Source organism: Leptinotarsa decemlineata, unplaced genomic scaffold (assembly GCF_025532065.1).
Source record: "Leptinotarsa decemlineata unplaced genomic scaffold, Ldec_3_MD MMD2_tig00026328_RagTag_RagTag, whole genome shotgun sequence".
Taxonomy (NCBI): domain Eukaryota; kingdom Metazoa; phylum Arthropoda; class Insecta; order Coleoptera; family Chrysomelidae; genus Leptinotarsa; species Leptinotarsa decemlineata.
In genome coordinates this window covers 30,006,210-30,032,062 of record NW_027412688.1, presented here as the reverse complement: position 1 = coordinate 30,032,062, position 25,853 = coordinate 30,006,210, and the positions used below count along the sequence as shown (strand labels likewise).

At 35.6% G+C, this 25,853-nt stretch overlaps 1 protein-coding gene across 1 annotated transcript in view; it reads left to right on the top strand.

Moving 5' to 3' along the window:
• The window catches only part of beat-IIIc (beaten path IIIc), a 685,766-nt gene that overhangs the window by 108,684 nt on the left and 551,229 nt on the right, over positions 1-25,853 (top strand). The gene's annotated exons all lie outside the window — the stretch shown is intronic.

Genomic DNA, 25,853 nt, shown 5'->3' with positions numbered 1-25,853 from the left:
AAAAAGAACGAATTAAACAATATGGACTTTGAATAGGTGTTAATTCTGATTGTTATATGTTTGGAGCAATGGTGTAGAGTGCTCAAAAGATTCCCAGATCTGTGAAAATTAAAAATAAAAATTTTTAATAATTGATATGTTACAATTCTTGATTTAGCATTGAAAATGATGTTTTTTCGTGTTCATATTCTCTCGCAAACAGTATAAAATGAAAATTGTAAAAATGAAATGTCAAAATAGCTAAAATTCAATATGTAAAAAAAATCGTAGATATTTTTCTCTCCGTTATTCCAATGGAAAGTCACAATTGGCATCCATTAATTAACTATGCATTTCTACTGTTTTGTGAATTCCAGAATAATGCATACATACTCATACATAATCTGTTCCATTTGTGATCCATGAATACACCACAATGACATCATTTCAAAATAATGAATGGCCTCCTATGAATCGAATGTCCTGGTAATTATCAACTCCCAATTCCATTGTCTCATGATTCTAGTTGAAAAGGATTGTACTCACATGGATTATACATAGTCTAAAGGTATTCAACTTTATCACAGTTGATTATTTCAGCATTGAACCTTCTGTATACTGGTTGATTTGATATGTATATTCTGAACTGCAGGACCATACCAATGAAACTTATTTGGATTAAAATGAAATTTAGTGAAAGACATCTTCAGAAGTATAGAGAAAAATATATTTTCACACACCATGAATAGTGCAGTGGAATTTTTTCAAGAGCAAAACACAAGCACTACAGGAAAATCCTTAAGGCGCTCTCAGATCGGTGCCTGTGCGAAAGTAGCGATTTATCTTGGATTTGAATCGCTGGAGATTAAATCCATTTGAAAAAACGTTTTCAGGAAAATTATTTCACATAAACGCTGTTCTCCAGATGAAAGAGTTCTTAAACAGTGGAGTTCGAGGTGTATCGGGTTGAACCTCAGAACCATGTGCAGTCACAGTTCGTGGCGTATTTCTGGTGGAATCAAATGCGCCAAGTCACTTAAACACCTCCCGTGAAGGTATCTATAGAAGAGAGATAAATCACCAACCTTTCCTCAATGTTCCAGGCAATCATGGTTGCACATAATATTCGCGTCTCCAATCAGGCGGATGGCTCTCTTCTGGATGGAATACAGCAACTTCGGGGTATGTTTGGTGGCAGAGCTCCATACATGAGAACAACACTCCTGAGGAGATCTGATCTCAGCTTTATAAAGCATCAATAGTTGCTGAGGTGTATACAGTTTTCTGCTTCGAAACAGTGTCCCAAGCTTTCGAGAAGCAGCCTTTGCAATTTGAACGACATGATTGTGCCCAGACATATTGTTGTCCATTTTAACCCAAACAAACTTATCGAAGCAGAAAAACGGAATTGTCCTACCTGTCATTATCATACCCGGTTCGGAAACATTTATCTTCTCATATAAAATCGATGCTTGGGTTTTTGTGGCATTGAATCACTTCTATATCCTCATTGAGAAATGCAACTTCCTGCGGCCGGTGAAGATGTGCTTCCGCAGCCGATGTCGTGGAATCCAAATGTAATGACAAGACAAGTGTGCTGTCGTCAGCAAAGCAATATATTGGATTCTAGGTGTTTTTCTATAAGTCATTGATTAACAATAAATAGAGGGTTGAAGACAATATGATCTCTGGGGAACACCATCATTGATGGTGAAAGTCTTCGAGAGATATCCACCGACGGCTACTTGCAGTAAACGTTCTTTAGAAAGTTGAAGAGCCATACACAGAAATGATAAGACAAGCCATAGCATCGAAGTTCGGCCTGCAAACCCCCATGTCACATACTGTCAAAGGCCTTAGAAATACCAAGCGCAACAGCTCTTGCCTCTTCGTGTTTCTCTGTTGCGTTATTCCAAATACAGTTGACATACGATTGAAGGTCATCTGTTGATCTTTGTTTCCGAGATGAAAGATTAACAAACTAACTTTTCACCTTTTCTTCGGTAATGAGGTCATACAAAAATGAATTCTTGCTACCAATCCATATATTGATTTGTTATCATACTACTTGTTTGTTGCTCCGTCTGGTTATTAGTGACTGTAATGTTTATTGAAATAATTGTAATTTCAACTGAAAAATCCGTTGACCTATTCAGATGATTCTCGACTCAATATAATGTGACCCAAAATACAAGGCCATTTTGTCAAAACTATGGGCAGTACTAGATTCTGCTTAACTGATGAAAATTCATATTATAGTTAGGAGGGTTATAGTACAAATGAGTTGAATCTACTCATGACGTGGATGACAGTACGTAGACATTCATTCGCTTATATGATTCAATCCCAGCCATCTTTATATAAAGATGGAGGAGTAGAAAGCCAGAATCCTGTTCTCCCAAAAATTAAACGGTCGAAAAAATATACTCCTTTGAATTCAATTACAATGTGTTCTTTATATAATATCTTATTTAATCAAATGACAAATGGTTATTAGGTTGAGTTAGGTTAGGTCCAAAGTAAGTGGGTATATTCGACCCTCCACCGCAACCCCCAAGGGTTTATTGTGGCTCACACACTCGACAAAATAAACCCATCTTCTTACGAAGCCGATTGGTTTATTTAGTGAGTGGTCTTTCAGGTCAGATGGTAAGAATACGGTCCTGCCGAACTCTATAAACCTGACAGAGACCCCAGCGTGGCATGCACAAAGTATGTGCTCTGCTATTTCATCATTTTCAAAATAGAGGCAACACACACTGTCTTCCGAGTCTCTGCATTTGATGATTCAAATGACAGTGACGTGCAAGAAGGTCTGTTAGACATCGTAGTTCATCCCTACTGTAGTCCAACAACTGTTTGGTATCAATCTTCCAAGGGTGAATGAAAGCCTTGGAGTGAGCCAATCCTGGAAGATTTTGCCAGAAGTCCATAAACCTTCTTGCCATCCAGGTGTTCAGTCTTTGTTTTTCAAAGCTCAAAACGATGACAATGACAGGTTCTGGTCCGATAAAGCTGTTTGCAGCACCCTCCTTTGCAAGGCAGTCAACAACCACATTACATTCCAGGCCAGTATGGCCAGGAATCCAGACCAGAGACAATCTGTTGGGTCTTCCTATTGAGGAGAGTCATTTTTGGCAATTTGCTAACAATATAGACGTTGCTAGGTAGGAGCCAAGAGCTACCAACGGCGATTGACTGTCCGAGAATATTTTTATTGACTTGTGTATGAGGTTGGATTCTTCCAATTTCTCCGCACAAAACTCAATAGCGTAAATTACCGCTTGAAATATAGTCGCACAGCCTCCTATGTAGATTGGTATCTCACGCATACATTATATGAAGCACAAATTGTAATCAGTTTAGGAGATGTTCATTCAATGAGTTGCAGACATACTTTGGTATTCTTTCAAGGATTTCATTAGTTTTCTTTCATTCTTGAATTTATATATTGATGATTCTGAAACTCCCATCATTTACGAATATATTTCTATCAGAATCTCAACAGTATGCAAAAGATTTATGTGTATGAAAGCGTCATATATATTGAAAATGAAAATTATTTCGTTAATCACTTCTGCTCATTCCTTTCACTGGGGAGAAAACGGAAGTTGCTATTTCAATTCACACACCAAGTATAATTAACTAGTGAAAGCACTATGAGATTGAATCAAATCATGACATCATTCTCTTTTCCAGAGAAAATTGAAATTATCTCAGGTATGTCTGATTCAATCAGGTAAGCTATGTAGGTATGGGATACATTGAAAAGTTCTCTCATAAAAAGTATTGAAGATTTCAATGGAAATTCAGAAGTAAAACCAGTTTTGGGTGTTTGATAAAAAAATTAGTTGCTGAAGCGATATTTTTGTTACGCACAGTATACGAGTACAATTATAGAAAGTCTGTTGAGATTTGCTATGTCAAATAATACAACATTGATTGTTCAAAATGAATACTACATTTTTCACTTTTGAGTGAAACAATTATGTACGCTTACAGAACAGTCACTTGAAACTGATTCATTACTCCGCTGCTTGAGAAACAAGACTACGAGGGTTCAATGATTTCAGTTACTTCCTCAATTTGAAAATTAAGGGAATGATGTGAAACGAGAAATTTTTGAAATGCCCAATATCCTCAATGAAATCTTATGTTGTCTTTATAATCATAGCAGTGCACGTACGAATAACATGTTATACATTGGTGAAGATTTTCCACAACAACAAATTTCAACCGACACTAGCCTATTATATACTTATTTCGTCGCAAGTTCCGAGAGCAATTGGATTAGCCCTCGACTTGAATGGGGGAATTTTGCTGCCCAAAAAGAGCAGGATTCTCGGTGTTTCGGTAACGGCAGACGATTAATTAACCCCCTTTAGCATGCAAACCGCATTATTCTTTCGGGCTTTTAATGCAGTCCGACCCTGTTCCGGCGGCGCGGCGCTACTTTACGATTTTAACGAACCGTGTCATGACAACATTTCCATATAAAACGCGGCTTGTTGCGAGGCAGGGGAAAGTTCGATGTGATGAATGCCGTCATTAAGTGTCTGTCGACCTGCTCTTCTGGTGAAATTATTTTGTATATTTTGTCAGGCAGTCGGGCCAGGATGTAGTCCGGGAAAGATGAGGGGTGTAGAGTAATCCAAATCAATCAATCAATCAATATATTGATTTGGTTAATCATAGACATACAGACATACATAAATATATTTCCATATGAAACATGAAATTTGTAGAAAAATATACAGTAGAAGAGTAGAAGTTACATAAAAAGAACAACACAATAACATGAAATACATTCATGGATGTAGCCGTTACTACGTGGTAAGATATCATAATGAAGAAAAGAGAATTAAAACTTTCAATTTTTTACCACTTTTATGTTACTGCAGTTTCGTTCTTTAAGGACATTTTCAAACTTATACATTGAACTAACAATGGTTGGTTACATTAGCCCTTATATAGCACCTCTGTAGGTAATAATAGAGGCAGTTGGCTTGATTGAGTACCTGAATTTTATTTACTAGTTACAATGCGGATATGCTAATTTGAAAACCGTTGAGTAAACTATATCGATTTGATCATTTAACAGGTTGCACCCGTAATGTTTATGCTTGTGGATTTTCAAGAATACTAAATAATTGAGTTTGCAACCCTTCTTTGCATAGTGCAAAATTTCCGTAGCGTTTAGATTCGAGAACTTTTGGGTGCATGCCAAGAAATGGTTTAAAAACGTCGAATCATTTTTCCTCAGTCTGAAGAACCTTTCATCTGTATCTGTAGAGTAGGGAGGGTGAGTGTAAGCCCACGCACTTAGGCCACATATGACGCATTGTACATCCTCCCGAGGAGTTGTCCTCCTAGGTCGTCGTCCATCCTGTCGTTTCCAGGAAGGTAGACAGGTCGCTGAGAGACATCTCCTTTAAATCGGCAGGTATAGGCCAAGACTCGCCGAACACATACTCTCTTATTGACGATAACTCCGGGCACTCACACAGGACATGCCTGACAGTCTCATCTTCCTGTTCACACATCCTGCATAGAGGTGTGTCCACTAGCCCCATATTATGAAGGTGTTTCCTTAGCTGACAGTGGCCAGTCAGAAACCCTACTGTAAGGCGTAGATTTTTCCTGGTCATCGCCAGATATTTCTTCGGCGCCAGCTTCCCAGGGTCGCCCAAGGTGATCCTGGCAAGATTACATCCTTTGATTTCATCCCATCTCTTTGAAGATTGAGCATGGGTGTAACATTTGACTAGTTCCGCAATTGTCGAAGTCATCAGGCCGTGGGTGCCACTGGGTCCTAAAATTCTTAGTCCAGCCGCTTCCTTGGCTAAAGAGTCGGCAATGCGATTACCTTTACTCCTGTCGTGCCCTTTAACCCACCTCAGGATAATGTTATTATCTACCGAGGCTTTGGCTAAATCTTGGTGGCACTCTAGTGCTAGCCCTGAAGTAACACGGTGTCTGTTCAAGGCTAATAGTGCTTGTCTGCTATCAGTGCAGATTGTTATGTTTTTGCCAGAAATACTTTTCTTGGTTATTTCTTTTGTGGCGATTGAGATACCAGCCAGTTCTGTTTGGACCACGCTGGTATTTCTTCCCATTCACCACTCAATCCTTAGGCTTAGTAATCTGGAGTTCACTCCACATCCTGAGCCTTTTTTGGTTTTTGAGCCATCTGTATAAATCCGTATTGCATTTGTAGCATCTGACTCTGTGTTCTGCTTGATTTGTATTTTGTAGGGTTTATTAAACACAAACCTGGGTTCAATTGCATCACTTGTTGCCTGCAGCAGAGGTTGCGCAGTAAGCGCTTCCCGCCATAGGCCCAGCCTCAATCGACCCATTCCTACTTCCAAGTTTACACCAGCCGTGTGCAATCGTACCATGGCCATTAACGCAACCTCCTTAACGTACAGATCCAGAGGGGTCAGACCCGTGATCAATTCCATTGCCACGGTTGGTGTTGTTCTCATGGCTCCTGTGATGTTTAAACAAGCCAGTCGCTGTATTTGATATAATTTTTGGATGGTCGTTGCTTGTAGAACTTTCGGTCCCCATGCAATGGCTCCATACGTTAACATTGGTCTTATTATTGCAGTGTAGATCCAGGCGACTACACGGGGTGAAAGACCCCATGCGCGTCCCACTGTCCTCCGACATTGCTCATAAGCCACGTATGCTCTTTTTACTTTACTCTGTAGATGAGAGTTCCATGTTAGCTTCTTTTCGAGGATAATACCAAGGTATTTCACCTCTTCAGAGAAGTTTAGTTGGCTTTTGAAGATTTCGTGGGAGGTTTTAAGCCCGTTAAACTTCTTTTTCTGGTGAAAAGGACCATCTCAGTCTTCTTGGGATTGATCGACAGTGAGTGTTCCTCACACCATGTTTCTATTAATTTGAGCCCATCCTGCGCTCTATCGCACAGTGTGTTTGCAAATTTGCCGGTTTGCAAGATAACTATCTCATCTGCGTATGCAATTGTGTAGAATCCATTTTTGTTAATGTGATTAATTAGGGTATCCAGAACTATGTTCCAGAGAAGGGGTGATAAGACCCCTCCCTGTGGACATCCCCTCATGACCAGTCCTTTAACTGTGATGTCTACTACATTAATACTTATTGCTCTGCTGGAGAGCATCTGGAGTACCCATTCTCCTACTACCAGAGGTACATTCCTGGAGTGTAGTTGCTGGGTAATTGTTGGAAAGGTTGTTTTATCAAACGCTCCCTTAATATCTATGAATATACCTAGGGTGGATTCTTTGTTGTCCAATGATCTCTCGATTCTGCCAACTACATGGTGAAGGGCCGAATCAGTAGACCTTCCGGGGTATATGCATGCTGATTTGGATGAAGTGGGTTGTTAACAAGTACTTCATCTCTTATATACCGCTCACATAGCCTCTCTATGGTTTTTTAAACAAACGATGTGAGACTAATTGGTCGGAATGCTTTTGGTAGGGTGTACATGTTCAGCATACCGTTTTTGGAAATTTCGATCACTTTGTCCCACATAAACACTTTTACACTTCGGACACTTGAAACTCCAGATTTCTCCAACTTGTCCACCTTATCTTTGGCATTGAAAAATAAATAATAATACCTGGCATGTGGTCTGAATGCCACTTCTACATTGTTTTTTCTGAAGAAACCCGCAATTATCTTTGTTCTTTTTCCAAAATATGTCAGAGTTACTCATTTCTTGATTTCTGGTTGCTTGTCCTGAAGGTATATTATTCTGTAGGTAAATGAATTTACGGCTTTGTTTTCTAACTAACTTCTGGATAGTATCTGCGTTGAAACAATTATTATGACTTATCTGTGTGAATATATCAATTTTCATAGCTAGATTGTTAGCAGACAAAGACAATGAGATGCTTCGTGCAACATTGAATTGCAGGCTACTAATTTATGACTGGATGGAAAAAATCGCTTGGGATGGTAATGTCTGTATAGCTAGGTTTTCTGAAAACATTGAACTCGAATTTATTCTAATTGTGTAATGGTCCGGTCTAAGAAATGAATCTGTTTCTCTATCTCTGTTTCGAGTGTGAACTGAATGTTGCATTGAGAATAATCATGAATGTCACAAATTGGTTCAGCTCTCGTGTAGTACCTCTTAAACAGGTTGAACTGTAGGTTACTCTGTAGGTTACTCTGCGTAAACGTAGCTTACAGAACTAATAATATTATAAGTAAATTTATCAAAAACAATAAAAAAACTTTGGTGTCGGATAAATCAGGAGTATATAAGCTGACTTGTGGCTCTTGCCCAAAACTGTATATTGGCCAAACAAGTATATCATTTTCTCATAGAATGAAAGAGCATAGAATTAGTTTTGTAAACAGAAAGACCAATTCCACATTTGCAAACCACCTTTTCAACAGAAGGACATGAGTTCAATCATGAAAGCGACGTTTGAGTTTGAGTATGAGAGTTTGAAACTCAATCTTCTAAAATGTCCAGAAATCAATGGATTCAGGAATTCGAGTGATTTACTGAATGATGAATTAGAATTGAATAATTTGCCGGTACTAAATATTTTTTCAAATGTGGAAAATGAGACATAAGCTCATGTGATTCAATTCATTACAAACTCAGATAAAAATCGGGTACTAGAAATGTAGTTACTTACTTCAAATTGTAGAATAGGGTACTTCAAATTATAAAATAAGGTATATTCAGCATTGAATATGTAAAATTACTTAATGAAGATAGGCTCGAAAAAGCCATTGTATGGCGAAACCCGTGTTGCGTTTTCGTAAAATCGTTTACTTACAATCTTTCAATAAAGTGTTTTTTGAATACGTTACTTATGAATTTTCATCAAGTATCGGCCAATTCCATCATTTAACAAATTAGGAATTTTTTGTACGCTGTGTACTTAATTATCAGTTCCGAAAGTTTGTTATTCTGGCCAAGAGGAATTCAATATAGACTTTCTCAAAAGAAAATCAGGTCGTTTGAAAATTATTATCTGTTTTTATGTGTATATTCCAAACTGTAATATTTCAGTGATCACTTTTTCAACTCGAAATGAGTGTATTTGAATCAGTTCATTTTCGTCAGCGTAATCATGAAAATTGAGTTCACGGAATGAATGCGACGAGGGCTGTTTTTGCCTGTTCCTGATTGGCGACTGTTGAAGATTCTACCAGTGAGAATGTTATCGAAGTGCTTAAAAAGCTATGAGTCGGTTGGTAAGAGATCTGGGCAGTATGGTGGGTGAGGCGTTGTGAACCAGGATCGATCCTGTTCACAGTAAAAAAAAAATCTCAAAGTGAAGAACATCATCTCAATTTAAAGAAATCTTGCTCTCCTATATTCATGAAAAAATATTATTATAAACTGGGAAAAATATTCTCTCAAGTTGAATTTGAATCATTAATTCAAATGGACTGTATAAACGCTTCTTTCAAGTAAAACAAAATATTCCACCAATACATTTCAATAGAAATCATCACATTAGCTCAAGAGAAGTGAGTATGCATTCTTTAGTGCGTGAGCAAAATGAATTTTGGGTTTTGAAAGAATGATATGTTAACTTGGAACACTATTTAAATATCTCCAAAAGAAAAATTAATTGTTTTCCTTTGAAGAGAAGCATTTTTCATGCTTCTCTTCATTGTATAAATGAAATAAACTCATTTACTTCATCAAATATGAACTCATGCTTCTGTTTATAAACTGTCCCTCTCATATGTCTTTAGTTACTTGAATCCAAAGTATCTCATCTGTAACATGAACAGCTATATAAGTGGTAAGGGAAGAAATTAAATAATACATTATATATTATGATTGGTTTATTTGAAGCAATTCATAAATATTATCTTGAAAAAGCATATGATAAAAAACAAAACGTATTAGATAACTAAATTTTCTTTGCTAATCTTTGCATAAATATCATATTCCAACCTCACACTATTGAGAGATCATACAGTTATATAAATAACAGAAATAAATATAAAATCAGAAAACATATATAAAAAGAATTGAAATATCCTTGACAAATTGCAAATAAAATAAAATCGAAGCCTATAAAAAACATTACAACCCAGACAAGAAAATGAATACATTTATTAGTAATTTCACACATCATATAAAGTATTTAAAACTAGATGCCATTCTGGTAAATAACATTAAGAAAATCACTATCGTCAACAAATTCTGCATTTTGCTTTTGGTTATCCACAATTGTCGGAACTTCACTTGGATTCTGAAACGAAAGAAGAAATCAGCACCCTTAGCCACTATTTCAAATATCTAGAAGGGTAGAACTATGAAAACAGCTGCCTCTTATTCAGAAATAAAACATTTTTTTCAGTAAAAAACTGTTTGAGTGGGTTTATTCCGTTAACCAACCCAATTGTTGTCCGCATACGAACGAAAACTCTCAAAATTTTAAACTTGTCTTAATGTTTAACATACGATTCCTAGCAAGTTGAAAGATACTTAAACAATCCTTGATCAGAAATAAATAATCAATTTAAAAGATGTTCCTCAAATCTCTTTGAAGTGGACAGAAATCTTTTCAGAAAAATTGCCTTTCAAAAGCGTTATAGCAAATCAAAGTGTTCTGTAAGTATTATTACTCGTAGAGGAAAATATACAATGTTTCATTTGAAAAATTCAACTCATGATCACACAAACATACTTAAAGTTATGTGATTCGCTATTAAAATACAAACATTAACTTTTTTGACGTTTTTGAAAATTATGATTCCTCCTCTAGTGAGTTTGGTAACATTTCTACATATTTCTCACATTCCTTGTGGAAATATATTGGAAATATATTGAATAATTTCAAGCTGAGTTGGGAATATTCAATTTCTTTCCAATGAATGAAATAAAAACATTAATTTCTGAAGTGATTACAGAAAGCAAAGACGTTTCAGAACTCAACAAACATTTACATATTGAAATCAGAAAGTGTCTGTCATATGTAGGTGCTTTTTATACCTATTGGCGCCTATTTTGATAATTTTTGTATTATAATTCATTGTCGAAACTATAAGTACCTCTCTCGTTCAATAAAAAATGAATTCGGCCTAAGAGATTATCAAATATCATGCAGATAAAATGCACTCATTTAAAACAAGATAAAAGATATATTCAAAACAAGAGATTGACGAATCAACGTAGAGGATTTTTCAGTTCAAATTGATATACACTTGCTGAGCTCGGCAAATGTAATAATGCATGTTTGAAAAATTGTATAAGACCCCAGTGTTGTAAAATCTGTTCCATTGTGGTAGATGAAAAATAATCGGAAAAGAATTGCACTACCTACAGACACATAAAACACTTCCTCCTTAAAATCACAACACACCAACGTCACTGTTAGTTTCTCATAATACTAAATATAAATTATTTTCAATAATATCTATGTTCAAATAAAACAGTTTTTTTTCAAACTGTAGCCAAGCGGTAGCCAAGCGGTTCGGCGTGGGTGCTTTGTTCACTCACTCGAATTGACTGCCGTGTTGGTCGGTGGTTCAAGCCCTAGTCTGAACGATCGATCTTCACTTGCTACCGACCAACCCGTGTTAGGAATCACACGTTAAAAGGTAAGACCTCGTTAATCCTTAGCTCGCACAAGTTTCGACTTCTGAGGGTTGTCGTTCGTAGGGGTGCGACAGCTGGTTAACGGAAAAACAGATTTTAAACAGATTTTAAACAGACATATTTTAAAAAAAAACCCTGTTCATTCTACACAAAAATTCCTGTTATCTTCAGTGGATCATAATGTAGTTTTGTAAATAGATTTATAAAACTATTGTTATAAAAAAATTGAGTTATTTGAAGGGATACAGTTTTGAATTGAAACAAACAATATGTTCTCAGGTCAAGTTGATATTGCTCTCCATTTGGAACAGTTTATTTTTCTCTTTAAATTGGTGGTAGATTTTGAGATGATATTATATTTTCTTGATTCCAAATACTTTATCCTCGTAATGATATAATCAAACGAATGATGTCGTCGAAAGGCCAAGAAATTTGATTTCTTCGTTAAAGAAAGTGTGATTTCCTTGTGGAACATGGCGCTGTTGGCATGAAGTATTAGTTTCTCCAATAGAGAAACATTTCAAAGCAACCTATGATTTTCTTCGGAAGAAACACTTTTTACTGTGTTCTATTGACGCATGACGGATTTATTTGTCGATTCCCTCACATTAGAAATCTACTGCGATGGTTTGGCCCGGTTGCAGAAATCCATAGCGAATTATACTATTTCGCCTCTGGAATGTGCCTGGGTGGTATCCTGAGCGTCTTTTGTTATCGTAGAGGATCCACTTTTTGAAACACGTGATGATTCTATCGCAGAAAAAAAGAAGAACAAACCGCAAAGCTTGTTAAAACGTGGTGTATACACTTTTTGAGCATCGTGGTGAATCAATACGGTTAAAATCATCAAATTTCGCATGGGAGCTAACGCTCAGTTTTTCCGTCATCACACGCAGCAGTTTTCACAAGGGTCCTAGAAATCCTTGTTCTGGATTACTATTGTTCGACCACTTCGGGACTCATCTTCGAGAGCGAAACTCTCCGGAACGAAATTTCGCAACCGATATTATCATTGTCAAATGCCTAATTAGTTTTCCGGTGCTTTGGTTAAATTTGAAGTAGGAAAAAATTAGCCAAAACATGACATTAAAACGGACGAAACTTTTGAAACAAACTAATACAAACTCCTTTGCCAAAATGTGAAAATCCAACTGCATTATCTCATTTGAGGCCAATTAGCATACTGCCTATCCTATCTAAGGTGTTCGAGCGGATTCTGAAAGATCAAATTGATTCTTTAGTAAACAATAATAATTCAATAACAAATTTTCAATCTGGATTTCGTACATTCTATAGCACCACCACCGCTCTTGTCAACATCACCCAATATTTATTCAAAGCAACTGATAATAATGAAGCAACTGCCATGGTACTCTTGGACTACAGTAATGCATTCGATACATTAGACTACAATATTCTGTGTAGGATAATGTAATTTCTCGGATTTAGTGAAGGGACTGTAAATCTATTGAAAAGTTACCTCAGAAATCGGATTCAGTCAGTATGTCTGGATGGAAAGTGTTCTAGTGCTTCACCTGTTGATTATGGAGTACCTCAGGGCTCTATCCTTGGCCCAATTCTGTTCTCTCGATATCTATCTAACTTCCATAAAATAATTGATCATTGCACAGTTCATCATTATGCAGATGACACTCAGTTATATTATCGATTTCCTCCAAGTAACTGGCAGGTGGCAATGGAAAAAATTAACAGCGATCTACGAATGTTACTGGATCTATCTATAGCCCATAACCTGAAATCGAATTCAAAAAAATCTCAGCACGAAACACGAAAGACGGGAAATAGAAGGAAAAATCGAAATCCAACTTGGGCAAGACTCAAACAATTATAGAAACCAAGAACTTGCGTTTATGGCTAGATGCTGATATGAGAGTTCACGAACATATAAATTCACTTCGTCGTAGCTCATACAGTATCTTACGTCAACTCTATCAAAGTAGAGATATTATGACTTCCAAATTGAAGTTGAAACTTTGAGAAACCCTCATATTGTCTAGACTGATGTAAATCACTTACAAAAAAAACCAAAACAATTGCATTCGTCTTTCTTATGGTGTGAGAAAATTCGACAATGTATCCCCCAAGTTCGAGGAGTCAGGTTGGTTACCAATTGTTGAAACCTGGCAGTTCCACGTACTCGTCAATACACCTAAATTTATCATTTACAAAAATCCAAATTATACTCATGAAAGATATAAAACTTTCAAATCAGAGAATAATTCGAGGAAACGAAACCGTCACACTTTTATTATTCCAAAACACTTGACAGCCTGCTTTTCTCATAGTTTTATTTACAACTCTATCAAACAATTTAATGCTCTGCCCAGTGAATTTAGAAAAAGCTGAAAACATATCTGAGGTCTTCTGGATAGATAAAATATTCATGTTATGCCTTGCTCATATGGTTTTCCCTTTGTCTCACCTTTGTGTATGTTTTGCCCCCAGGTTGAGTTGTAAAACAGCCTCGGCTGAACTCCGCCCATTTATTGTTATTATTATTATTATTAAACTATGCATATATCATTTTTTTATTCTATGGTTGATTGTTATTATCAATACCTGACATTGCTTCACAGCTATGAATTTAAATTAAATATAAAGCAGTGAGAATTCTACCTTTCTTCAAATTTCAATCAAATGATATATTTTTCAGGTTTTATAAACAACGTTCAATTATAAAATGAAAGTACTCGCAAGTTGGCAAGAAATTGCTATTCAACCAAGAAAAGTAAATGATCATTCTCTGCGACCAAGAAAGACAAAATTGAATTTACTTTTCTCGTCAAGAATCGAGCTCGTATATTAATTTCGGCTCACTTAAAATTAAGCCAGCGACCGCCGTAAAACTTAATAAGAGTGTGGGGTTATTAGTGTATAAAGTTTCTGTGTAAAACCGCACAGTAAAGTGAATTGAGGTCGGCGTTGAAAAAATTCAGGAAGTGAGAACATAACACAAGAAAATTGAATGTGCATGACACCGTGAACCGCAAGGGGCTCACTTCTCGAGATGAAATGGAAGTTTAATGGAATTACTCTTGGTTTAAAAAAGTCAGGCTTTTTTTCGGAAGCAGTCACTCATCTCCCGCCAACAAGAAAGCAACTCCCTGAGGGTTTTTTCATCAAGTCACAAAGAGTCAACAACAGAGTTTGATTTTTTGTCATTGTCCAGGATCGGAACGGCCCGTATCGACTCCAAATGTAGTGCAACTGAAAAAAATGAAACACTATCACAATCAATTGCAGACATCCGATGTTTCAGATTCAGACACTTGCCTTTTTGCTTTTTCACCATCAATCTGGATAACATTACAAAATGAAGCTCTCAAATCATTCATAAAATTAAGCCTTCATGCGACCATTATTTTATTTCAATCATGCCTTCGCAGAAATTTAGTAGACATATTATATATTTTTTTTTTCAAACGTGGTTGAGTGGGAGAATAGCGCTTTGCTAAACTCCGCCACCTAAAATAAAGACCATTTATTATGATTATTATTATCTTAATCATTATCTTAATCTTAATCTATCAGTTCATACTTTCAATATGATATAAATTGATTTGAAATCCCTGAGAGAATCTATAAAAAAAGTCAGAGGATTAGCTGAAAAAATGACAATTATATAAGGCATAAAGAAAAAAACTGAAATTACAATGAAATAAAATACAAGTAACAATCAAAATTAAAAAAAATTGAAGTAGTAACACGAGATGAAAATTAAAAATTATTAACAAGAAATGAAAATTAAAAATTGAAAGATTCCAAACGTCACGACGTTTCGATTGTTAGTATCAATAATCGCCTTCGGGTGATAACTGGACTAATTTCTCCGAGATCTGACTATTTATAGGTTCAAAATACAAGTAGCAATAAAAAAATTAAAAATTGAACTATTAACACGAAATGAAAATTAAAAAATATTAACAAGGAATGAAAATTGAAAATGAATAACAAGAAATTAAAATTAAAAATTGAAACATTCCAATTCAAGTTACTTCACGACGTTTTGATTGTTGGTACCCATATTCGTCTTCGTGTGTTAACTGGACTTATTCCTCCGACCGTTTGGCGGGAATTGGTCGTGTTCCGCTAATACTTAATGAAGAAACTATATATAGCTCCATCTATGTGTTAGGCACGAGACTTTCCAGCCCATGTAGTATATGAAAAAAATATTTGAGAATATTTTTGAGAAAAGAACTGTTGCTACAAATATGGAGCTGGTGGTTATCTAAACAATTCTAAGAAAATTTTGTGAATACTTTTGAATTTGGCTTTTTATGACTTTTTATTGGAGCCAACCCACTTCTGATAAGTACTATTTTGTTGTACTCATAATTTGGAAATGAAGATATTTCGAAACAGGATGAATTTTCTGTGCATATTGAATGATTATAGAATACAAATAGAGTTTGGTTATATTCAAATTTGATTGCTTTTTGCTTAGTTACAGATAACACTGTATATCCAACATGATCTTCCTATAGGACGTTGATCTAAGTACCATTTGAATATAAAATCGGTACACTGTTATTCTCATAGAATCAGCTGATTAAAATCATGAAACCCTTTCTTTACCCTCCGGTATTTACCCAAACGAGTATCCAAAAAATATCAGACCGTGTTGTTAGAGTCCTTTCTGATCCTTAAACGTTGACAAGTTGCTGTCCACTCCCAGCCCAAACGACAGCATTATTCCCCAAGGTTTCCTTCCAACGAAACGTTTGGAATATATAACCATCGAGCCAATAGGATTCCTTTCAGATTCTAAATTCGCCCGAGGGTATCAAGATACACTGTTGTCGGGAGACAGTACAATTGAATAAATAAGTGACGTCCCTGACGAAAGCTCGGTCGCAGAAAATCCTTCTTCATTTCGCTGGTACATTTTATTTTCATTCACATGCGGATATTTCCGCATGAGCGAGATATTTTTACAGTTGAGGATGAGAAATGGCTCTATAGAGATTTTGGAGTTGTCTTGCTAATGGGGACAATGATAAAAATAACTTTCAAAGGTGGAACTGGCATAAAGATGGTTACAGATCACAGAGAAAACTGTTTTGATCCAATACGACGTTTTGATTTATTATTGAACCATAATCGTGAGTTGTGAAGAGATACACTCCTAATCAGTATGTATAGTGTGTTTCATTGAGCGCTTCCTATTCTCAATTGAATAAAACGAAGTTTGTAAAATATCATCTTACACATATAGTTGGTGTCCAGATATTCCAATTCAGGCAAAAAGGAGTTGGCATTTATCGTCCTAAAGTGCTCGCTGTTGACAGTGATGGCGTGGTCAACGTCATCTGCCAATATATGGACCGATGACGCAGCCAGCCCAAAATCCACATCAAACAGTGACTTTTTCGGAATGCATTGGACACTCTTGGATCTCATGTGGATTGGTATCATTCCAAATTCGACAGTTTTTTGTACCCATTCATCCATTAATGGGCCTGAAAATGACTTTTTGATTATGATGATTAGGGACATTTGCCAACTGCTCCATAGCCCATTCAGCCAATACATGTCGTTGTCTATGGATCAGTTCCTGGATCAGTTGAATTCTGTACGGGCGCAGGCCCAAGTCACGATGCATAGTTCACCAAGATATGGTCTGCAAATGACAAAAATTTTTAGGAGAGTTCAATCTTTGGAAAAGAACGTTTCGGCTCTCCACTCCTCCATCTTCATACAGAAATGCTCGAATCTTCCAAAGTAAGACAAAAAGCAATCAATTTCAAAATAAACTATATCTCATTAGCAACCGTGATTATTTCACTTTTCTTTGTATCTTGTGTGAAGAGGTTCATTTTGCGTCACTCCACCGATGTCTCATTATTGAGGCCTGTTCTTCTCCACCTCCTATACTGAATTTGTTCTCCAGCAGAACGACGAATGCGTCAAAACCTAATAATTTACATCCATTGCAGCCAAGAAAAGTAAGTAACTCGTCTATTATAGAGCACAAATAAGCCAGCACTAATTCCTGTAGTCGAAACCATTCACGAAATTTTCCCCTTGCTAAAACGTTTGTTTCATCTCCAATGATCTATAAATATGTGCAATCTATTTCGTCTACATCAATATTTAACTATCAATTATTCAACTATCAATTAAATCAGCTGAAAGATGCTATTTACTTCATAATTCATGAGGTTTTTCATATCTCCATCATTTGTCTTCAATTTTTCAAATGAATATATAAATTGACTTCAAATAATAACGTATTATCATTGTAATCCGATAATACATTAGATAGGTTCAAAAACAATCGATTATTGTATGTGTCAACTACCCATTTATCAAAATCCCCTGACATCCCATCGACCTAAATATCCCTGTTCACTGACTATTCGATAAACTACTATGCTCTGAAATCTTGACTGATTCTCTATCTGTTTATTGATGATCAATATTACTTGTATCTATTACAAATATTTCTGGTTTCTCCAAAATGACAAGGGAATAGCTAATAAATGGTTGTTTTGATGAAGTAAAATTCCGAAGGGAGTTCCGAAACTTTCCATAAAGAGATACTCATAATGTTATTTGTGAATTTATTTTCAAGAATGGCATGAAAACTGTGATTTAGAGTCAGTGGGTAATCGCTGTTATGAAAATTCTCAAACTTTTCAAGAGAATCTCACATTATTTAAAATCATTATTAAACATTTTCATTTATAGTTTCTCCTACCGTTCCTTTAGAATTCTATTCAAATTTGTTTTAAATGTGTACACGTGAGAAATTCACAAATGAAGTTTTTTGCCGCAAGCTTATAAGAAGCTTCCAAAATTATTCGAGTAAATAACGACCATTTCTCATGGGTAGTGTTTTATACTCCTTCTCTGACTCATTTCAGGAATATTCCACAACAAGATTGATTTTTGAGGATATTTCGAATGAGAGTAATTAAAAATTCCACGCCAAAAAGCAACCTGAAGGAATATTTCGAAAACACCGCCTGATTTTATCATTCATTTCGACTTCAAATAGTTTGAAAATTGGTTAACTCAACAAACTAATATCATTTTGTAATTGAATGGTGAACGTTAGAAAAATATCAATTTCTCCCACATTACAGATGTCTAGTGTGTTACACTCAGTTTCACTTTCTGAATACATACCTAGGGTTCAATTCACACCAATTGTTTCATTCACTCAAAAGAAAAACTAGTAAATATTTTTCAATTTTTTTTCAGATTGCTTTTTGGTTTAGCATTGATTAATTTTTCATAAACTCCACCTCACGATTTGATCTTCACAAACTTTATTTGATAAATATATATCACAACGTGTTTCGCTAACACAGTAGTTTTATCAAGGGATTTGAATACTTCAAGTTGTTTCTTACACTAATATTTATATACTACGGGTAACCATAATTGGGACTACCTCCAAAAAAATTACCTAAACTTTAACCTAAGGTACCTCTTCAATTACGATCACCTGAAGCATATTACCTCACCTCTACATCAATAATAATTCTTTCTCTGTTTTTAAAAATCAAGTTCAATAATGGTGATCTATACAAATCCAGTTTCAAACCTTTATTTTGTATGATTTTCTTCTGGAAGATGATTTGAGTATGTTGAATTTGTATTCTTATTTACATAGCTCATATGATGTTCCTGGATTTGATTCCTAAATGGTCTGCCAGTTTGACCAATATATACCTTAGGACACGTTCCACACTTTAATTTATATACTCCTGATTTCTAGAATTTGGATGTTTTGTCTTTATTATTTTTAACTAACTTTCCCAACAAATTTCCTGATGTCATCTGATATCATCAAGCAGATTGCGGTTAACAATAGATTTAAAGCCGAATTAATAAACAAAATACTTTCCAAAAAAGTCTACGCAAAAGCGGTTCGAGACGTTCTTTCTATTGATAAGGTAGATAATAATCGAAATTATAGAGCTTTAACGTATTTTGGACAAATATTGGAAAAAACACCGGAAATATTGAAATTACATATAAAACAAGTAATATTTTGGGAAAGTTAGTTGAAAATAATAAAGATAAAACATCCAAATTTGAGAAATCAGGAGCATATACATCAAAGTGTGTCATAAAGTATACATTGGTCAAACTGGCAGAATATTCAGGAATCGAATCCAGGACAATCATATGAGCTTTGTTGGTAAGAAAACAAGTTCAACATAGTCAAATCACCTTTTAGGAAAAAATCATATCTTTAACGAATAGTTCGAAATTTTGCTCATAGGAAATAATGGTTTGAAACTGAATCATTTGGAAGCAATTGAAATGATTAAACTTTAAAATTCAAACATTCTAATGAATGACCAACTGGATTTGAATAAATCACCATCATTGAACTTGTTTCCTTAAAAACCGAGAAAGATTTATTATTGATGTAGAATCTTATTTCGAATATTCTAGATATGTCATAGAGAAAGTATAGTATTCTACTCGCGAGTAATGGTCATTACTCTCTCGAATAATTTACAACTCTCGCCTTCGACTCTCGTCGATGTACTTCATTCTCGTAGATTATGAAGTTTCCCAAATTGATTTCTCTATAATGCAATTTACAATAGACGCGGTATTGCTTATTCATCATTCTATTGACCAATAACTGTAGAAAGCACATTCGAGCTGCCGTTCAAAACATTTTTCTTTGAAAAATGTTGAAAAATATCTCTTCGCTAAGTTATTCATTCAATTAGGTATTACTATTTTGTAAATAAAATTTGGTTTCCTTTTTACAGTTGGAAGGAAGATCCCTTATGTATTCGGAAACATTTCTTCAATCAATTTTATAAATATTTATTCAAGATGTCCATTCAAAGAGTAGTAACTTTTCAATTCAATCATTTAGAGAAAACATTTTATCAAAATTAGTAAACACGTTGATCCTCTTCTTTCATAACATTGATCAGTTGACAGGTATACATAATATGTTTTTACAATAAATATGTGAATATGTTTGTGACATGATTTTTCACATATGAAACATCTAATTCACATTTATTCGTTTTTTGCCTCTCTTTTCTGCTTTACTTTCTTTTTCTTCTGCTTCTCTCTCTTCTTTTCTTTTTTTTCTTCTTTCTAGTTTTCATTGAGCAAATGAAGTGTATTAATATAAGTTATCTCCTACTGGTTGGATGGAAGAGCAATTTCTGCCTTGATTTATCATGCGCAGACGTTGAATTCTGCAATTTGTTAGGTTAGATTAGTACTGTTTTACTGAGTAACCTTTCAATGGAAGCATTTATTATTATTATTTTCATTTTTTTTTTTTTTTATTATTTTTTTTTTCACCATAGTGTGCGCTGGTCAGGCCCTATCCCCCGAAGCCCTGATACATTCGGGAGGGCGCGCCAGCATAATCAACCAATGACCACTCCCCACACCGTGGGGTAAGTGATCATTGGGTCCGAGAATCATGTGCCCTGAGCAAACGCAGTGAGCCAAGAATGACAGCCTTCTGCATCTGTGCGGCTAAGATTTCTGCCTTAGTGCGGCAAGCCGGTATGATTTTGAGATTCGATATTATTTTTTTTTTTTTTCACCGTAGTGTGCGCTGGTCAGGCCCTATCCCCCGAAGCCCCGACACATTCGGGAGGGCGCGCCAGCATAATCAACCAATGACCACTCCCCACACCGTGGGGTAAGTGATCATTGGGTCCGAGAATCATGTGCCCTGAGCAAACGCAGTGAGCCAAGAATGACAGCCTTCTGCATCTGTGCGGCTAAGATTTCTGCCTTAGTGCGGCAAGCCGGTATGATTTTTAGATTCGAGAGTAGAGAAGACATCATTCCACCAAGGACTCCAACAATCAGAACGACCATCTTGACAGAGTGATCTGGATAGAGTCTGCGGAGTTCGAAGAGAAAATCTCGATATTTTATTCGTTTTTCCTCCTCTTTTCTGACGATATTCGTCTCGCCAGGAGCTGAAAACTCCACGACAAATATCGTTTTGGTCTGGTGGTCGAGAAGGACTATATCAGGCTTATTAGCTTGTATGAGCCTGAGGGTGGGGAACGAATAGTTCCAATAAATTCGGCACTTCTCGTTCCCCACAACGGATTCAATATCCCCCGGAGCGTAGGGCAACACCGGTGTCTCGTCAATACCGTAAGAGTGCCGTAGATGGTAATATAGCACTCTTAGGGCCGCGTTATGTCGATGGATATAGGCCGAGACCGCATATGCTGGACATGCTGATAGCAAGTGCATTAGGGTCTCAGGCGCCTCGCGGCAGGCCCTGCACCTTGTGTCAGGAACCTCTATACCCATCACGCGACTGCGGTAGACTAAGGTGTTGAAGACACCATCCTGGCAAGCCATGATGAACCCCTCAGTTTCCGACTTCAGCCCACTCGACCTGAGAAAAGCGAACGTCAGGCGCTTTGATAAGCCAAGGTCTTCAATGTTATTGAAGAAGACCCCATGCATTGGCTTATCCCTGTGTCTCCGCAGAAGTAAGGTGATCTCTGCGGCTTTTATCTGAGCTTTTTGCTGAACGGGTTCCAACTCGGTGACAGAGTTGTAGTCACCTCGTTCAGAGTCGTGAGATTCGATATTATTATTATTATCATTATTATTATTATTATTATTATTATTATTATTATATCAGCTAAATCAGCATGAAAGGGTCCACCATCCGATTGTTTGATTAAATGTACTTCACCTGTTCTACAAAAGTCCGTTGCGTTTTCCCGTGTGATCAAGAAATTTTGAAAAATGACAAATCTTATGTACAATTGACATTATCAATTGTACATAAGAATCTCTTTCATAAACCATTATTACTGAAACATCATTACAAATATTATGATTACTTTAAAAAAATTCTTTGCCCTACTTGGAAAAATATTTCGCTAATGATATATTTTTTTCAGGTGAGTTGCTGAATTCGAAACTGATGATTACCACAACAAGTGTAACCTGGTAAGAAATTTGAACATTCAATGAAAACTTTCATTCTACAGTTGAATAATTGAACAAAAAATGCTCCTACCTACTGCTCATTGTATCAAATTTTTGAACCGATACCACCTGCCAAAACGAATCTAGTGACATTGGAAAGTCATTCAATGCGTTTTTTCTTTCAATCCATTGCTAAGGAAAATGTTCATTCCAACAGAAAGAATTGAGGCATAAGTACCGTTGAAACAGAAAATAAACTTGATCATTCTATTGATTCAAATCAAAATTTTTCACCATATTGAATAGAAAGAAAGGGATTGAATGGTCTTCAGGTCACCTGATTTGAACTCCCTTGATTTTTATATCAGCTGAAAAGTGAGATATATAGCGGAATTGGAGAATTGGAAGACTAAGAAAAGTAGGTCGAGCGCTTTTAAATGAAATTTTTATGGTTGTCTATAGAAGTGATTGTCACACCCGCTGGAAGGTGAAAGTCGAGCAGTCAAAAATAAGGAAAACGAGCTGTGTGTATGAAATCCTATCATATTTTTCGATACCATGGATTAACCCCAAGCAACTATTTTGGAGCTTTTGAATTCGTTTGATATAAATGCAGTTTATACAACATCTCAGAAATTCAACCTGGATAACACTTAAGAGTTACATAGTAAACTTTAAATTCTTTTATTGAATAACTGTCCATTTTGATAAATCAGTTTGTGATTACAGTATCTTGGTCAACCCACAAAGCTAGATTCTTAACTTTATCAGAAAGTGTTAAAGGACCCCATCCAATGTGAATTATATCAAAGTAGTTTGCAATAAATTTTTTTCTTGCATTCTTTCCATCAAAAACAAAAGCAATGATTATTAGAAAATTGCTCGAGATTATATAGAAAAAAATTTGAAGCACTAATAGCCTGAGAGTATTCTTCAGGTTTGAATGACAAATATAATTGTATATCATCAGCATAATAGTGCTGCATGCATGATGGGAAGGACTAAGGAAAATTGCAAGTATATAGACTGAAGAGTAGGGGCTTCAATACTAATCATTTTGGTACTCCTTTAATAATTTTAAAAAAATTAGCACCATACAGTACTGAGTTCTGTTGTTTAAATAGCAGGATAGTAGTTTGGAAACATTTCTGCTGATCCCTACGAAGTTGAAAAAGGCTTAAATTATTCTGTGATTGAGAGTATCAAATGCCTTAGAATAATCTAGTAATATCAAAACAAATACTTTTCCTTCATCATTAGCATCAATTATGCCGACTGTAATTTTTAGAAGGGCCGAAGTGTAGCTATGACCTGGCCTAAAACCAGATTGGTTATTTTGAATTTGGTTAATTTTTATATTATTTAATTATATCATCATCATTTATAGTATCGGTGTCATTCATTTGTTCCGGTAAATATGTACTATTTTGTCCAAAGCTCATCACATTTTTGAGAATGGGCCAAATTTTATTTGTCTGGGAGGTACTTCGTTTGATTAGTAAATGAGCCTTTTTATCTCTTTTCACAGCTGAGGTTACTATGCATACCTACCAACATGATTCAAATAACTATTGCAAGACCCAATTGAGAGCATGATTCAAAATTTGAAATTCAATGACTTTTTTACTTCTTTCACGGTTGCCAAATTATATGAATTCAAAATTCAAAAGTATTTCAAGTAACCCTATTTCATGATGTATATTTTTTACCATGTAGAAGTAGAATAATAACGATATTGGAAACAATGGTAACTTTTCACCATCTCCACCTCAAGACATTTTTCATTCAATATCGCCATGGAAACGTCATAATCATTTCAAAGAGGTGACGATTTTGTGTTCAAACGAATACGCAGAACGTGACAAAATAGCAATTACACTCTTGTTTCAACAGCATTCACGTTCACTTAGAATCAGTGTTATAGACGGGGAAATTTTTCTCAATTTCTGTGCATTTCTGATTCATTTACTATATAACTACAATAAAAAAATACACTGGGATATACACTCACACATACAAAACTCAGTAACACAGAGAAAAAACAAACAGTTGCATTCATAAGATACCTTATTTTTGTAGTGAGAGTTGTGTTGGTGATAATTCAATACCATCATGAAATGAACATAGAGATTTCATCAGAAATAGACCACAGGTTCAGAATTAAGAAAAATATATGTTTAAAATATGTTTTTCCGTTAATCAGCTGCCGCCCCCATACGAACGACAACTCTCAGAAGTTGAGAAACTTGTGCGAGCTGAGGACTAACGAGGTCTTACCTTCAAACGTGTGATTCCTAACACGGTTGCAGAATCATTCCAGCTTCAACCTGATAAATTCTCTCGAGAAAAATATCTGGTCGAAGCGGGAATCGAACACACGACTTTCCGATCGTGAGTCGGACGCACTACCACCGCGGCCAATTCCACAATTCCAATTGTTCGAATACATTCTGAAATAAAACGGTGAATATGGAGTTGATTGCTATGTTAATAGACGAGAGCTCAAAAACTTAGCACATATTCAGCACACATATTCCAAAAAGCTTGTCGGAAATTTATCAAACTCTGCTAGTCGTCTTGAAGACAGATATCGATAGTATAGAAACTACAACAGACTGATATCCGAATGTTTCGGAAGTCAATCAACGACATTGACACATTTCAGAACGCCTTGTATATCTGTCGAAGAATATGAGTTTGTCCGAATTTTGGAGAAGTAGAGTTTTGAATCTCACATTGTAGTTGATTTAAGTTGTATGTGAAAAATACTTTATATTATTTATGCATTAAGACATTTCTGAATTATACAATGAATAATGAAAATTCCACTGAATAATGTAGTTAGCTCTACTAATGACTTCAGGACTTTGTTTTCAATCAAATAAGAATAACATGAGTCAATAAATGCAAATTGCGTAATTCCTAATGACTAGTCTGTAATGTGTGTATGCATGTTAGTCATGACCTGTATCGTTCATTTATAATTCAAATATAAAATAGGTTTCTTATCTAATATAATGATGTCTTTGTGTTTTTATCATAGTGTGGAATTGATTAACAAAAAAGATAAACTTACAAATAACTATCCTAAATATATTCGAGAAACAATTATTTACATAAGCTTGACCCTACACAGCAAAATTCAATATATTCATTTACAGATAGTTTGATGAATTTTGGGTTTTTGTAGAGTTATTGACAATAGTTTCATATTATATCAACATATACTGGGTGATCCAATTAAAATCAAACTAGTACAATCTCAGGTGCTCAGGTGCTCAGTTTGTGCAAAGTTTGCGTATTTGGAGATTGTTTTATGTCTCTATATCCTGTGATCGTGTCAATTCTGATATCTATGAAG